Raw genomic sequence first — 15,941 nt, forward strand, 5'->3', positions numbered from 1 at the left:
AATCAAAAGTTAGTGTAAAGCCATTATTATATTTTGGGCTTCTGGCGTTTATGATTATTGTGATCCATGAACACTTATTATAACAAAACAGTACTTGTGTTCTCATGAGCAATACGAAATCTTATATTCTGCAGACACATTGTCTCAATTTACAAACAACTATTTATCCAAAATTATAATTAATTTATTTTCAAATTCTTGGAAACCCGATTTTCGCTGTGAAGATTACTGTGAGTAATCTAGTAACATTACAGAGATAATGTCCTTAAATATAATTCTGACAGCTTTAAATAGAAAAATATTGATGAAGGTTCTCTGTTCTCATGAATCGAAAAAAATGTTCACGTTAAAAAGTTGAAATTGTACATTAAAAATAATAATAAATTTACAATAAAACTATAAAAAACAATCACGTTCACACCCAGATTTTAAGACAATAATTTGCATAATTCAAGAAGTTTTTAAGGTAACGCTTAGATTCAACGGGGAAACATCCCTGGTTGAAATATAACTGCAATATTTCCTACATTCAAGATGTTTTTTACGAAGAAATTTGTCGAAAAAATGAAAAATGAATCAAATAAGATAAAACGAAATAATAGAAAACACTTATCTTAAAATCTGCAGTTGTCTTGAAGGTCTACATTCTTCTTAGATTGAAATCTCCCGTAGATACTTATTTTTTTGGCTGGATGCATCGAATCAGCAAAAGTCACTATTGCATTTTTGTAAAACTTCAGTTTGAAACCACACCTAAACTTGCTAATATCACTTCAAATATTTGCACTGCAATTCAATGATAACACAACTTCACGATTTTTGGTTATTCAAACAATAATTTTGAAAAAATTTCACGGAGCACGAAAAAATTGCGTCCGATGTCCAAAACTCATGGCTTACTCCTCGGTAAATTTGACAGATTAACTTTTTATTGCAAACTAATTGATAAGACATTCATAAAAATAAATTTTTTATAAAATTGATCATAAAAAATTAAACTTTATTAAAAATTTTACCTCAAAAATGTTAGGGGAGAATGGGGTAACGTGGGCCACTCTAAATATCTCAGCTGTGTGTTGAGATAAAAATCTCAATCCAACTGTCATCGTCGTCGCTTTGCAAATCATAGCTTGTGGGGAATCGTGGGCCACATTTTGTGGGGTATCTTGGGCCACATATATTTCGGTGTTTTTATACACATTCGGATCTAAAAATACGTTTTTCCTATCTGCAAAGTTTTGAAAAATATTTTGTCCATTTTTTACAGTGCGATTGAGACAAACATAAATCGTATATAAAAAATTTTGTCGAAATGTTCGCGAGCCAGTTCGATCAGACACGGCTTCCTTTTATGTTTCCTCATCTGAAATAACTTTACAATCACTAAATAAATTATGGAATTTCAGTTTTGAGTCAACTCATAAACTTTGCACGATATCTGTTCAATTTGGATATGATGACCCACGTTTCTCCACAGTTTTTCGAAATCCAAAAAAAAAAAATACTTTTTTTTAAAACAGTCAGAACTCGGGAAATTATTTTTTTTAAACTAAAAAAACCTAATGATACCATAATAAAGTAGAATACCTTTCGATTTATTTTTTTCTTTTTATCTTTTATAATAAGGAAATTTATGAAGCAAAGAAAAAAGTGGTGCACTCTCTCTTACTAGAAATTTCAAATCAAACCCCAAATTCACATAAAATCCGTCAAAAAATACTTAAAAATGAAAAATAAAAATAAACAAATGATAATATGCACTAGCACAATGTTCTTTACTAAATTAAGGCCAGGGGTCACGTAACAATCCTGAAGTTTGTATAAAATTATGTGGGTTTCGTTCGGGGTGAACTCAAAACAGTTTTCAAACAATTTTCATAGTTTTAAGGTCTTTATTAACCGATTTTTAGTTAAATTTGGGTGTTTGGGTCATTTTTGATTTTCTCAAATCCTGGGGTTTACAAAGCTTTGTTTTGAATTGAAGCTCGTCCATGATTTTTTGAAGAATTTTTCAATTACGTTAACATGTGTTAATTTGAACTTTTAGGCTTGAATGGGAAAACTGATTATTTTGTATCTTAAAAAATAAACATGTAAAAGTTACTTAAAAATTCTGCAAAAAATCATGGATGCGTTTAAAATCAAAATAAATCGTTTGATATCCCAGGGTTTGAGAAATTCAAAAATGATCAAAAATCGACTCAGTATATTGCGCCATCTTTTTGCGTGGTTCGATCCCCCAAATTTAGCATAGGACCTCAATCGGATGATCTAGCGTTCTAGTGTCCGTTAACAAACTTTCGATAAATCGAAGATATTTGAAATTATCATTAATTTTTCTTTTTCTTTGCAATTGAATTTCAGAATTGCAAGAATTGCAAGATTCAGAATCACATTTAAACGCATTAACTTTTTTTTTTGTTTCGATTAAAGTCGTGTTACCATCTGTATGGCATTCGCGACTTTATCAACGTTACAGTTGGCGGATCGTTATTGAAAAACTTATCTGGTACAACTGTGTTCGATGTTTACTCTTGGGCTCGAACTTACGGACATCTGAACAGAAGACAACAGACTTGCCAACTGAGCTATATCACAAGCCCAAACGCTTTAACTGATAAGTTGTCTCAGTATAAGTTTTTTTTTAAATCTTTAAGTATTCGCACAAATTAGTTTCGAATAAAATTGATGTGCAAATGTGTTGCAAATCTAATCTGCTTAAAGGGTGTTTGGTAGGATTGTTCGATCTTCAGGAAAAGATCGATTTCTGAAATCGATTCAGCTAAATGGTTCCAAGATCGATCCATCTTAAAAATCAAAGTGAATAGATCGATCTTTGCAGGATCGATTTTTTAATTTTTTGTTTATAAATAGTGCTGCCTGAATAAAACTAGGTTTTAAAGTATCTTAAATATAAGTAATGTTAAAAAACAAACCAAAAAATAAATTTTCCAAAACCTGAAAATTAAGTATAAACAAGATGTTTTATCAACAAGAAATTATCATTTATAACTAAAATCCGGTCAAGAATGATTTCAATAGAAATTGTGATTTTTCATAGAACGTAATCATAAAATTAATTTAAGATTTTATTTTCTAATAGTAGTTTCCATCAGTTTTTTGTTTTTTCTTGGGCAATTAGAAATTTGATTTCTAATTCTGAATTCTGTATTTTTAGCCTGAATGAAAATTCTGAATCTAAATTAAAAACTTAAATTCCTAACAATTATGAACCAACAAATGCATTTTATATCAGAATCCTTAACCAGAAATCTCTTATTGAATATTTGAATCTTCCTTACAATTATTCATTCGTAATTTGTCTCGTAGATCTGCTTAAAAAATCCATATGATGAAACTCTGATATTTCAATTCTGTCTCACCATTATGAAAGTTTTCTGAATTTCCAATTCTGCATAAGAATTAGGAGTAAGAATTTCAAATTCAAATATTGAAAATCGTTTGTAATTTTAAATGTTTTCTTTCAATATTCCGGAATGGTGAGTTTCGAACATTTAAAAACAATCTACTTCTAGTTTCAGAGGCAAAACCAAGATTCGAATCACAAAATCCTGTCCCAATGATGAACAGAACTGAAAATCAAGAATAATAAAACTGGATACAGATTCCACAACCCGATCACAGGCAACACATTTTGATTTTTATAAAAAGTAAGAACCAGAACATCGAAAGTGATTCAAAGCTCAGCTTACCAGATATTTTTCCACACTATCAAAATCTGGGAATTCAATTTTAAAGTTTTCAACCCAATATCTGGGCAATTTCTAGCCAAGTTTTGGAACCACTCAAAATCAAGAAGGAAAAACTCTAAAAATTGATTTTATTTTTCTTCGAAACATATCAGCCAATTCATATGGATAAAATTTTCTCAAAAAATTATTTTTGACTCAAAATGCATAGTTGTGATCACCCAATCAATTTGAATTTTTCTTTGATTTTGCAAATGGAGTGAAAACATTCGGATAAAATATGGGCAATCTCGCAATCTAAATGAGTCTAATCTTATTGAAAATTCGATAATAGGGACTAAAGACTGTACCCAAATTTCATTAACCAACTTCTTTTGTGAAAAGCTTTGGATAGCGATTTTCGAGAACAGTCTTTTAAAATTTATCAACAAGTGAGAAATTATGTGAAACATTTTAGTAGAATTGTAGACCAGGTATAAGATTTCCAGGTTTTGGCCTTAGTTGAAATTGATACTTTTGATTCGCTTTAGTCGTTCATCAAAATTTGATTAGGAATTGGGAATTATTTGTATGAAGAAGAACATTTATGGTTAACGAGATTAAAATTGAAGATTTCAGATAGAACCTATGATTTTGAAAAATGTGTATCATATGTAAATAGTTTAAATATAATTTACAGCTGAATTTTTACCTGAGGATAAAAATCAATTTGAAAAGTTACCATCTTTTATTTTAAATTTATTTTAAATTAAATTAAAGTTTTCAAAATTAAAACTAGATTTTGAAAGCAAATTCTTTGAAATAAATTAAAATTTTATTTTTATACGTGATTTTTACCAGGTTTGTGTTTTTAAACTGACTTTGATAGAATTTTAAATTTTTATTTTGAATAAAGAATCAATGTTATGAAACTAAGATCTCCTTCATTTTGAATCCTAAATGAAATTTTAACATCGATATTGTAATATTGATTATTAATGTTAAATTTAAGCTAAATCCGAATACAAACCTTGGATTTAAGTTCTGCGTTTCTGCAGAATTCTGCATTTTGAACCCAAATTCAAAACCTGAATCTGAATTCCAGATAAGAAATCCTATGAATTTGAAACCAGAAAAGCGAAATTTTACAGAACCTTTTACCAGAAATCTTTTATTTGATTTTGAATTTATAGTTTTCAATGTGTTTTTTTTTTTAATTTTTATTCGTAATTGAACTTGAAAATTTATATAAAATTGTAGATGATTAAATTCTTTCACATTTTTCAATTTTGGACTTCCTATGTTTTAACTTTGCATATAAGTTAAGGATAACAATTTCAGATCCAATTCTTAAAAATTTTAAATATTTTCTTTCATAATTCGAAATTTTGAGTTTCGAATGTGGAAAGCTAATCACATTTTAGATTGAAATGCATGGTTCGAAGCAAGATGTTATACCAATGATGAAAGAATCTGAAAATCAAGAACAATAAACTGAATACTTACTTACTAGGCAATTTTATTATAAAACCTTGCGAAATTAGGACATATTGTTTCAAATTTTGTTTTTCAAAAATCCGGTTAATATGCAGGCAAATTTCGGAAAGATTCCATGAAAATTAAGAAAAAAAAACACATTTAAAACTGTTTTAAATTAACACATCATCCGATTCAGAATCATAATTAAGGCTTCCAGGCTTTTTTGACAAAATTTGTTTAAAAAAGAAAAGAATTTGGACGCAAAACACATAACTCTTAAAACTCAATTGAAATTTTCGTTTGAATTTGCTAATAGAATGTGAAAATCTGTTCGAAATCTGGTGAGGTTAGTCTTACTTTATTGGGATTCAATATTTGGGACTTATTGCTATCAACAAATGAGACATTTTTTGGAAAAAAATTGGTAGAATTGTGGACCTGGAATGAGACATCGAGGTTCTGAAGTCGAGATTGTTACACTATTATTACTCTTGAATTATTTTAGTTATGCATCAAAGTTTTATTGAAATCTTCAAATTTTATGTACCGTCAAACGGGGCATCATTCAAAAGCAGGGTTATATGCAACATTTGTATACCACAACACTCATTCAATTTTTATTTCAATATACTGTAATAAAGTTATCATTGAATGATAACAAATTGATGATGACATAGTTTGAACATCGTGAATGAGTTTTTTAAAGTTTTTGATTGTCATAAAAATTCAAAAAATTCGAGCAATAGATTTACAAATTTTTACATTTTTCGATGCCATAAAAAACTATACCTAGTATAACGGATTGGCTTAATAATATCACCTACAAACTTTATATTGCTTTCATTATTATATACCAACACTGTTGGTGTATAAATATTTTTCGAACAATCACCAAATATTTTTAAATAAATATTTTTATAATTCAGTGAGCTGTCTGGTGCAAAATGCAAATCGGAACTAAATCTCATAAATTGGGTTTCCATATGCTGGGATATGATTTTTCAATACTTTTTCAAACTTTTTCATTTAATTTTTCATTAATTACAGAGTTTGTTGCAACGGACACCTTTTTCTGAGCAGGGTAAAAATCGTATGTAGATTTTAGAAGCCATTGAAGTTGACAAGTGTTGGTTGCCCTAGTTGGCGGTATTGTAAAAAAAATTTCACTTTGCATTTTTCGACCTTTCGGGGGAGGTTTAAAACCCAAACCCCACCGCCCCTCCCCTCTCCGTTCCTACGACCATGTCTCTTAAATAAAAAGAAATCAAATTCCAAAAAAATAGCAATTTGTTGGTTGTAATGAGTAGATACTTTTCTGAAATTTTCGTAAATTTTTATCGAACAGAAGAGCAGAAAAGTACGATTTAAAGAAAAATGAAAAGTGGAGAAAGTGGCGCGTTGTGGCGTCACAAAAATACTTTTGATTATAAATTGTAGGGGGCTCAATTCTGAGCCAAGAGGTATAATTTTTTTTTTATGTGCGCTATGAACCGCAAAATTTATAAACAATATTCCTTAAAATTGTTTTGCTAACGTTGTGACGTCACGCTAGAATGGGTCAAACGTTTTTGCGTAAAAAATTTAAAATATTTTTTTTAGAAATTTCAGAATTTTTTACCTGTTAAAATATCAACTTAAAAAGGAAACTTAAAATAATATCTCGAAAAATGCTTGGTCATAAAAATGTTTTTGTTTAATTGCAATGCAAATTTCACAAATTCTCAAAAGCGAACCCAATCTTTCGATTTTTTTTTCACGAGAATTCTAGTTATTCCGGGTAAACTCATTATTCATCCGCCTCTGAAAGTTTTACTTACATTGTACCTTACCCGATGCCTCAAATTTCATAAAGAAATACGTTAGAACTAAGATGTCTATTCACTGGCGATTGAAAATATTAAAATTGAATTTCAGGACCTCCTGTAAATTTAAAATGCTAGGTAGCTTTGCGATAATTCATTGAAATCATAAGAAACAGGAAATGGTGAGAATTTCTCGGGAAGGTATTTCTTCCATGTAGAAAAGTAAAATGAATAAAGAGTACTGGGGCATTAATAAATTATTTGGAGCTAATGATCAGGAACTGTCAATCTTTATTGCTAATTTTAATATCGAAAATGATAATATCTTAAATAAAATAAAGTTAAAGTCTGAATAATATAAGCTAACAATTTTGAGCAAAGAGCTTGAAAACAAAACAGTATTAATCTTTCATGAATCACGTCAGAAAATTAAAAATACTTCAGCAATTTCATCCTTTTTCAAAGTGGGTACTCATAAGAACATCACTTCTGAAGAATTAGCATGAATAAATAAATATTACTTATATATTTTGTGCTTTTAAGGAGTTAAATTCTATACAAAAAAATTAATTTCGCAAGCCCAAATAGCCTTAAGCCTGAATAGTTTGATTCCCTACAATAACAAAAATTGAGAAAATAAAAATATCTCGAACACATACCGAACCGAAACAATGAACACACGGCGGCGGCGTCCGGAAATGAATGATGTAATGATAATGATAACGACAACGCAGGCAAGGCACACACATTGAGCCACACACGGTGAAGAGCAAATCTTGAACGAACGGGAAAAAATAGTACAATCATAAGGAAAAACAGACTGGCACGTTTGACCAAAACAGCAGAAGCAGAGGGAGCATCCTTTCGACTTCTTATTATTAACAAATTCTTCGCCTCCACACCACCAGTCTATTCATTCATTCATACAGTTAGTCATTCATCGATGGCTCGTTCTTTTGCTGCCCTGAAGACGAGCCAGCTAGCTGGCTTGCGGAAATGAAGGAAAACTGTCGAATAAAAACAAACTGGATAACTGTTATGAGTATGATTCTCTCCTTCTTCTATTTTTCCTCCTCCAATATTGTCCAACTCGAATGGGCTCAAGGGGTGTGCCTATTTTCGTCTTCGTCGTCGTCGTTCTTCGATTGTTCTTCTGGCTGAATATGAGTCAATATGTATGCCGAGAGTCGAGAATTGGCTGAGGAAGCATAAAAAAGTCTTTCAATAAAACGAATATTGCGTTTCGTTTCGGCCCAACATGGGCGAGGTCATAGTTGAAATCAGCCGTAATAATTGGGAGATATGAATCATCATCACCCCCGAAGAATGCAAAGGAAGAGGTTCCAGAGGCCAATATTGAATTGGTCGCCGCCAGAAGGTGGAAATGAGCTTCTTTTATTGCGATTCCAGCTGTGTTTGAGATGCTCTTTTTTCTGGGTGAGAAGTTTGTCGAAAATGTTCCATTCAGTTAGCTCAGAGTTCAATGTTAATCTCAAGTGAAATATTGGTTATTTAATGTCGATTTTACCAAACTTCTTCTCCGATTTCTCCCACACTATGTTGTCACTTCATTAAAAGTCAGTACTTAATAATACGACACCTCAATGGATCATCAAGTTACATAAAAGTCCTCAGCAAAGCCACACACACAACTTTTCAGCTAAGCCTTTTTAGGGAGTCAGCTTTTTTCGACAGGTAATTTCCGGCAAACTTTATGATTATTAACCTCGTCGTCGTTTTCGGTCACATATTGGATCACCCATTACAAACAGGCTATAGGAAAGTTCATCTACCAGCTATCGGATTTCCCAAAATGGATCAATCCACCTGCTTTGAAATTTACTGGATTGCTTTTTATTCTTCTGATTGAAAAACTCATATCTTGGAACATAGTTCCATTTTTTTGCATGTAGATATTCATCAGGCTGAGCAGAAAAAATGTCCTATCAAATTTAAAAATAAATTGATCTAATTCAACAACCTTTCAAAAATTCAAATTGTAAATGTTTTGCTTAAGGGTCGTCTCAAAGCGTTGGATGCTTTCGATTATGAGTCTTTAAAACCCCACGACCCTCTTGATTAGAAATTTTGCGCTTTTGACATGGTCGCCAACATGTAGTTATTTGTTAAGATTAGAGATGTACCGAATAGTGGTATTCGGCGAACGGCCGAATACCGAATATTGAGCTTTTCAACTATTCGGCCAAACGAATATTCGGTCGAATATTTTATTGAGTTTTCAATGAAAAATCCAGAAGCGATTATGTTAATGCTTTCTATTTCTTCCATATTAATGCCCTTCATGTTTTTTAGTCGATTATTTCAAACCAGATGATATTATCCGATGATGTATTACAAGATATTTTTTAATTAAGTAGGGGTCTTTCTGATTTTCAAAATGTCACCAATAACTGAAATGACATCAGATGACTAGTCGCATCTCGGACGTTTATCACCAAAGAGATTGTGTTCCTGTGAAATCTGTAATAAAACATGTCGAAACAGGTGTCAAGCTATTTGAAATTGCTTTTCTGATATTGAATTAGATGAAGGTCGAATTTTTGCAAGATATCTTTAAAATAGTTGACCATACTTTCAACCACACGTATCCAGACGGTCATGCATTCAGAACGATTTTTGAAAAAAAAAAAATAGAAAAGGGCAAAATTAATGTATATTTAGAAATTTTTCAAATATTGAACACAAAACCTAAAAAAAATTAAAGAGGAATTTGAGATTTTTATTTGGTTTAGTAAATAATCTGAATAAACCTGAGCAAAACTCGGGAAGTATTAAACAATATCTGGACATCCCGGCCAGATTTGACTTATCTGGATTCTTGACTGGATTTATGGGCATTCCTGAATTTTTCCAGAAAATCTGGATACATTATAATCAAAGTATAAAGCGATACGTATGTAGGATCTACAATGAAAGATACGCGGATACACCTTAGATGTTTGCTGAAACCATAAATTTTTAATGATTGTATAGCTTTTACAACATAACTTAAATTATTTGAAAAATTTACAAGTCTGTAGTAGATATTCGGCCTATTCGGCCTATTCGGCCGAATACTTAGCTGAACTATTCGGTGAGCCGAATATTCGGCTTAACGGTTTTTCGGCGATATTCGGCGCCGAATATTCGGCCGACCGAATATTCGGTACATCTCTAGTTAAGATGTGCTTCTTGTTGGTTTATAAATGGATTTTTAAGTGATTTTTTCAGTTTTACATAAATTTTGTATGCAACTTGTTTCAAAACTGGATTTTCCAGTACTTGACCTAATTATCCAACTAGACGAGGCTCTTTGTTCAAATTTACGACTCGTGCTGAAAAAAAAATCCATCCGTTAGATTTTGACAAAAGCTTATTTGCTTGCAATAATGCATTAAAAAAATGTTTTTTTCCTCCTTGATTCATGCCAAAGAAAATATTCGTATGGGCGGTGATTATAACCAATATAACGAAATTTCTATATTCATAAATGCTTAAATAAAACGTTTTCTTTTTAAATACGGCCTAATCCATATTGACGTTTGCAATTTTCTGTCTTGCAATACGAAGAGCTTATTACAAGAAAAAAAAACATCGACGTTTCTGGAGTTTACAAGTCAATTGGTATCCACATTTCTAACTTCCATTTTCTAAAGTTTTATTCCTTGACAAATTTAAATTGAAGAACAACTAGTTTTTGAATCCCTTGTGCTTTTTCTTGTTGATAAACTTGCAGAATAAGAGTGAACATCAATACCGGTTAGAAATTTTCTAGAATTTTTAAATCATTTTTCATAATTTAATTTTCAATTAGGCCGGAACGAATTTCAAATCCTTCTTTTGTCACTCGGAGTTAGAACATCGCGAGAAGGGGGAAGGAGGGTAAATAAAAAAAAACTGCAAATAAAAATTAAATTGTTATAAATTGCACGAAAGCTTTTACGCATCAAAATTTTACTATATCATTGCACAATACCTATAAACCAAGTAATTTTTTATGGAAAAATCTATTAAAATTAAGGATACAAAATGTAATAACACTCCCATCTTTCACAATTTGTTTTTTGCTTTTGTATTCTCTCGGAAATTTGATAAATAATTCGAAATTTCTTCAAAATACTTCAAACTGTATTTATTCTCCCCTACGTGTTTTTTTTGAAAATTTCGAAGAGGGGATGGGGGTTGACAAACAAAAGTTGATATTTGTTCCAGTTTAGTGACTTAAAATTCTGCTATTCATAATAAGCATAAGCAGTTCACACAAATTTCATAACGAATAACTAGGCAGATGATTTGCCAATCCATAACTATTAACAACTACACAACAGCAATCCATTTCGTAGTCCTGATTTTATGTACCTTTGCCTCGAAAAGAAAACAAAACTCTGAGTCTTAATTTTGAAATGTGAATGGGAGTTCTGAAATGAATTGTTCATTAGGTTGAGTCGATTCAGGGTCATTTTTAAATTTCTCAAACCCTGGGGTGGAATAAGCTTTTTCAAAATTCATTCATGACTTTTTGCTGAATTTTAACGTAACGTTTAAATGAGTAAATTTGAACTTTTATGTTAGTATGGGAAAATTTTTTATTGTGTACTGAAAAATCAACATAATTTTTGTTCTAATGAAACCATCTAGAGTTCGCTGTGAATATGCTGCGAATGAATTATGGAGTTCCTCATTGATCTTTTGGAATGAATTACTATTTGGAATGAGGATTTGAAACTAAAAAATTGTTTAAAAACAGACTTGACATTTAGAACTAACATTAAGATTCAAAGAAAAGGATTTCGATTAATGAATTGAGATTAAGAGTTGAGTTCAGTTCCAGGATTCAGATTCAGATGAATGTTGGTTTTTTCGGGGAGTTTTTTCGGCTTGCAGTCTTGTTTTTAGCAAAAACGACGTATTGATTTACGTTTCCAACGAAACGTTGGAAACGTAAAAGAGAATTTCTGTTCGGAATTAAGATCAAGCTTCCAAAATTAAATTCACATTCAGAACCTAGATTCTGATTCAAAATTCAGATTGAGAAGTCATTTAAGGAATAGTAATTATGATTCAGAATTAGAATTAAGCTTGAAAAGTCGTTTTAATCCTCTTTAACTCAATCTCAGATTCAGATTCAGCATCAAATTAAAAAAATAGATTCATAATTCAAATACAGAACTTCTGTTCAAAATAAAGATTCAGATTTTTCTTTCAAAGCTTGAACTTTGAATCAAATCAGTTGTTTATCATATCACTATCCTCTTATTCAACACCATTTTTTAGCATGGTTAAGCTCTTAAAAGGTATCATCCTTGGCTACGCGACACCGCCAGCCATTAATTCAACAAGTATTCCAGTGACCATATTTAACTTTTGAATTGAATTCTTTAGATACCACTTTGCTTTCGCGCCAAAAAACGTACTGGGTATTGTTTAATACATTGATTTTGGATTTTTTTAAATCTGTTTTTATAATTTGGAATGCGGAATCTATCATTGTGTCATAAGTATCCAAAAATAATTTACACTCTTAAAGAAAGGTTGCAATCCACTGTTAAGTGTTTTAAATCGGGTTTATTTTTAAATCAGATAACATAATAATTTGCTTCATGAAATGTTGAAACTTAAAAATACCTTCTTCTACTGGATGCACCATGTTAATTGATGAAAATTTTAGTTATGGTAAAAATTCTGATTTATAAGTGCATGATTTATTTAAATATTTGAGTATTTAAATTTCAAAATCTTTCAACTTCATCCCCGTGAAGTTAAGGCTTGGGCTTCAAAAAGCAGTACAAAGAAGATGCATTCTTATGTTCTTGATTTTTTTTTTGATATCAAAGCCCGATCTCTAGTTTTTTTTTCTAATAATTATATTGTTAACTCATCTGCCGTGCCATTTTTCATTACATTTGCATGATTAGTTTAGAATTTTTCAAATAAAAATAATCATAAAAACACCAGATTCCTTCTTTGCCAAATTTGATCAATCATTTTTAGAGTGGTTTAATTGAATTTATATCTGCATCCCTCTCGCTTTTATATCTTTCCACTGAAAAGAAGGGAAGAGTCTTAAATAATCATTAGTTGTTCCTTCCAATATATTCTCCCATGCCAAATTTGGCATCATTTGCTTTAAAAGTTATCCAGATTTGCAAAATATTGTATTAGAGCCTCTCTCTTTCCGATTTATCTCCCCGCTGGAATGATCATTCCACACGTATACAAAAAATGTATTGAGCTCCCATCTTTTCTTCCCATCTCACTCAATGAGAGTATGAGTGAACTCAAAAAGTAATAGAACAATGCTCATATCCAAATAATCACTAATTTTTCCATTAGATTTCCATCAGATTTCGTTTGATCAAATAGTCCTTGGGTCAATTGCCAGTAGTTTTGGTTTCTCAAGATATTTACGCATTCAGAAACATTTAAAAGTATAAATATAAAAGTAAAGAATTTCGAGAATAATCCTAACCAGCCATTCAAAATGAAAGAAAAAGCAGTATAAGAAAATCAGTCAAGAGTCATATGCTACGACGTAATCGCCTATTTATCAAAGCTGTTTGAATTCTTCTATTTTGAAGATCTTATTGAAGACAGTCTTTTGAAGTTTGAGCTTACAAGATGACTGGTTTAAAAAATTTCAGCAATATTTGTTGGCTTTAAAATGCCATAACACATATTGCTAAAACATTTTAAAACCAGTCATCTTAAAGCAGTGGTCGGCAAACTGCGGCTCTTCAGCTCCCAACGCAAAGATTTTTTATTTATTTACTAAAAAATACATTGAAAATTCATACTGAACCAGTATTTAGGTGTTGTTATCTGAAATTCAATTTTTCAAAAATGCAAAAGAAAAAAAATTAATCATTAAAGCCAAAATTTATCGTTTTTTTTACCCTGATTTTGAAGCATTGCATTGGTATTAAAACAACACAAACTTAAATAAAATTATCACAAACATACCTATTAATGTTATCATCATGTCGTGTTGACACGACGTGATCCTTAAACCGTTTAGACATTTTTTTAACGATCGCAAACATTTTTTTAATTTCAAAACTCGTATTTGTATCAATAGACTGAGGCTTAAACGTTAATATTAGACAAACTTCGTTTTATTTCTTCCAACTTATATCCAGGGCTGATTTTAAAGCAAAATTATACCAAATTTTTCTATCATGCCTTGAATGTGAAATTTGGTATCATTTTGCCCGAAATAAAAGAGGGATAAAGCCAAAATTTGCTATCGCTTTTCTGTTGATACCTCATTAACGTTTCACTTTGCTCTTCATTAAAACCGATTTTGACACCCTTAAGGATGTTTTGTTATTGCCTGAATCATTCCTAAAAGTGTTATCATTTTGGAGCAGATGTAGGGGAGAGTGGGGTATCGTGGGCCATGGGGAATCGTGGGCCATGGGGAATCGTGGGCCACTTTTAATATCTCAGATGTGTGTTGAGATAAAAATCTCAAACCAACTGTCGTCGTTGTCGCTTTGCGTGAGCATGTATTCCTATATGTTGTTGACTTAAATACGCATCATATGCTTTTATTATTTATCAAGCTAAAAAAGGTTAGAAAAATTTATTTACATAATTAAAAAATCACCCGCTAATTTCATCAATGAAGAACCTAAAGTGCATAACAAAAATATGCTCATACGCTTATGATCTTAGTATTCCCATGATCTTTCACGTGAAAAAGAAATTTTTGATGAAACATCAATCAGTCACACAAACGCAACTAATTTGCAAATCATAGCTTGTGGGGAATCGTGGGCCACAATCCTTAAATCACCTATATTTTTATGTTTTATACACATTCAGAACTTAAAATACGTTTTAGCTATCTGCAAAGTTTTCTTATGCCAAATGAAGAGTTATGAAAAATATTTTGTCCATCCTATATAAGAAATTTTGCCAAAACGTTCGCGAGCCAGGTTTTGGAATCTATGCGATCATACACAGCTTTTTTTTATTTCATCATCTGAAATTGCTTTAAAATAACGAAATTAATTAGGAAATCTCAGTTTTTGATCAACTCATAAACTTTGCATGTTATTTGGTCAATTTGGGTTTGGTGGCCCACGATTCCCCACCATTTTTCAAAATCCAAAAAATATTGCTTTTTTTCAAACAGTCATAATTTGGGGAAAATAACTTATTAAAAATTTAAAAAAATACCTTATGATACCTTGAAAATGTAGAAAACCATATCATTTTTGACGTAGAATTACGTCTTACGGCAACACTATAGGGGGGCAAATTGAAATTTGCGAACAGATCTCGCGTCACGAAAGCTTTCCATTTGACAGACATCCTATCTAAAGGATTATGACGTCATCACCAACGCCTGCTTTGATGGGTTTTGTTTTTCCCTACCTACGAAAGGTATAAAACAAAGGGCCCGTCGACCGACTCGGTTTGAGGGCATTCTTCGCTCGACTGTTGAGCAGTTCAGTTCACTAAAATTTGTCGTCGCGTTTTAATTGCTTGCTGGAGCCGAAATAAGAAAGAGTTGTTCTTTTCAGAACATTATTTCGTGCTTCAAGAGGCATTATTCATTGCGGTTTTTCTAAAAAACCTGAAATAAAGTTGCGTTCCCTCGCCCACCCGAGATGGGCAAAGGGAAGAACAGTAAGAGGAAAAAGCGGTCCGACCCTGATAGCGGCAAGCAGTCCTCGGGTCGCGCGTCACTGCAGAGCGAAGGCTCTCCGAAACGAAAATGTCTCCCAAGCCATGCTCGCTCGAGAAGCGACCGTACATCACGTGGATCGGAGAGCATGGATTCCGCTAGTGAAACCAGTGCATCAGTTTCACACTACACTCCCAGCGTGGCGCAGCCGCGCTCTCCAGTTCCCAGGTCTGCCGGAAACCCGCCTACTCCAACCAAAATGAAGCTCCCGCCGCTGGTGGTGAAGGATGTCCCCCTCAACAAACTGGTCAGCACCTTAGCATCAGTGAACGCCCACGC

The 15,941-nt window shown here is 31.9% G+C and overlaps 1 protein-coding gene across 10 annotated transcripts in view; it reads left to right on the plus strand.

Annotated features, from left to right (window-relative positions):
• LOC129754131 (collagen alpha-1(XVIII) chain) overlaps window positions 1–15,941 on the plus strand; it is an 875,414-nt gene that overhangs the window by 79,557 nt on the left and 779,916 nt on the right. The gene's annotated exons all lie outside the window — the stretch shown is intronic.

Source organism: Uranotaenia lowii, chromosome 3 (genome assembly GCF_029784155.1).
Source record: "Uranotaenia lowii strain MFRU-FL chromosome 3, ASM2978415v1, whole genome shotgun sequence".
NCBI lineage: Eukaryota > Metazoa > Arthropoda > Insecta > Diptera > Culicidae > Uranotaenia > Uranotaenia lowii.